Source organism: Pistacia vera, unplaced genomic scaffold (genome assembly GCF_008641045.1).
Source record: "Pistacia vera cultivar Batoury unplaced genomic scaffold, PisVer_v2 Contig625, whole genome shotgun sequence".
In the NCBI taxonomy this organism is placed as follows: domain Eukaryota; kingdom Viridiplantae; phylum Streptophyta; class Magnoliopsida; order Sapindales; family Anacardiaceae; genus Pistacia; species Pistacia vera.
Genome location: NW_022196474.1, coordinates 22,358 through 24,276, shown reverse-complemented (window position 1 = coordinate 24,276; position 1,919 = coordinate 22,358). Strand labels below are relative to the sequence as shown.

The 1,919-nt window shown below is 35.0% G+C and overlaps 1 long non-coding RNA gene across 1 annotated transcript; it reads right to left on the bottom strand.

Moving 5' to 3' along the window:
- Nucleotides 1–290: 290 nt before the first annotated feature.
- LOC116111073 lies at nucleotides 291–1,032 on the bottom strand. The gene is made up of 3 exons (XR_004124996.1): nucleotides 829–1,032; nucleotides 518–680; nucleotides 291–437 (listed from the first exon to the last, which is right to left on the bottom strand). It is a non-coding gene; the product is annotated as an uncharacterized LOC116111073 (long non-coding RNA).
- Between the last annotated feature and the right edge of the window lie 887 nt (nucleotides 1,033–1,919).

The following is a 1,919-nucleotide window of genomic DNA, read 5'->3' as shown; positions in this document are numbered from 1 at the left end:
GACGAGAGTTTGTGTGTAAGTTGTTGTCCTGTGTTCATTATTGAATCTTGAGATATCCTCTTCTTCAACAGATGTTGCAATGTTCATGAAGCTTGCTGTGAGGACTTCAAGTTAAACCAAACAAGATAGAATTCTTATGTAGAAAAAAGTAAGTGTTCTACAACTTTGGTTATCTTGCTTTGTATTTGAGCTCATAAATATTTCATAGTGAATTTGCTTCCTCTGGACGTGGTCCCATGGATGTAGGCTTGATGCTGAACCATGTAAAAATGAGCGCATTCNTATACTCCTTAACACCTTTTTACAATAAGAATCTTCCTGTCTAACTCCTGTTTTATCTACTGCCAACTCCCTTACCTTTCCTTCCATACACCTTCATCTTTGTAGTTTCATCAGAAAGCAAGATTGGTCCTGTGAGCTAATTTCTTCCAAAATGACTGCAAATTTAATAGAAAAGTCTTGATTAGTTGTTTTTAGAAAACAATACTTGCAAATGAAGAAAATGTGTTATACATACAAGTGCAATGCATTAACTAGTCCATCCAATCCAGGTGAAGTTTCACCAGAGACTGGAATTGTTCCATTGAGCTGATAAATCAGTCAAATCCAGCAAAACAAGTTTGGTAACATCACTAATGGAAGCTGATATAGGTCCACTGAAGCTATTCGAATTCAGATTTCTGTAGAGAATGTCACTGAAGAGTTTCACAGACAGGACAAGCAATGATCTAAATGTTAGAAACCCTTGCAAGGTGAACCTTACAATAATAAGTGACCAAAAGAACCTGATGAAAATACAGAAAAGAATACTAAAGTTGAAATCCTTACTAATTGATCAGCTGTGTTAGAGATCCTAATGTGTCTAGAATTAGGCCATGGAAGCTGCAGCTGGTTAGCAATCTGGCAGGCAAGGGAGATCAATAGGTAAATCATATGTCGTATATGTAAGTTAGTGATGCTTTTGCAAAATTGATCTTACAGGTTCAAAAGCTTTGTCAAATTCCCAATTGACGGCAGAAGAGTTCCTAACAAACCTTTGTTTTGAGATAGATCTCTATGGTGCAAATGTATTAATCAAATCAATACCATTTGTTATTACATTTTCTCTTCCAAAATGTATGTTCCTATTTCTTTGTATCGGGCAAGAGACAAAAGGATGGAGAGAAAACCTACAAAGTCCTTAATTTGGGTAGATTCTGAATGTCAGCAAGCAACTTCCCTCTCAATCCTATGCCTGATAAAGACTATGAGCTTCATTGAATTTGTTATTCTTGCAATACACATTGATTAAAGTATTGTAGCAAACAACATCAACTCTATACCCCTATTTAGTTATAGAAGCAAACAACTCTCTTGCATCCTCAATTCTACCGGCAAAGCAACACCCACCATTAAAATGCTGTAAGTATAAATGTTAGGATCCACACTTGTTTGATCATCAGTTCCAACCACCTATTTGCTACATCCAATTTCCCTTTTGTAATATACTGTATAGCTAGTAATTCTTTGAGAAATATATGATAAAATCAACTAAATAACTTTTATAAACATATATACACAATGTAAAATCCGAAAATTCTAATTTTAATTCATATAAATATATACACAAAATACTGATATACTTTAGCAAGCACAAGGTAATCTTGAACAGTGCCCTCAAACTCATCCGCTTCTTGATGTCCCACTTGGTCGTAAATCATCTAGTACATGCAAAACAGTAAAATAAAGGAGTGAGCACTAATTGCTCAGCAAGTAAACCAAACGGCACTACTGTGTTTCCTCTGTTACTCATGTTCTGATTTTCCTTTTCTCACTTTAATCTTTGATAATATTCTTCATTCTTTTCTGATATTCTGCATTCTTTTCTGATACTCTGATTTGCTACTTACCAACATGTAGAGTTGGAAAAGTAACCCGCC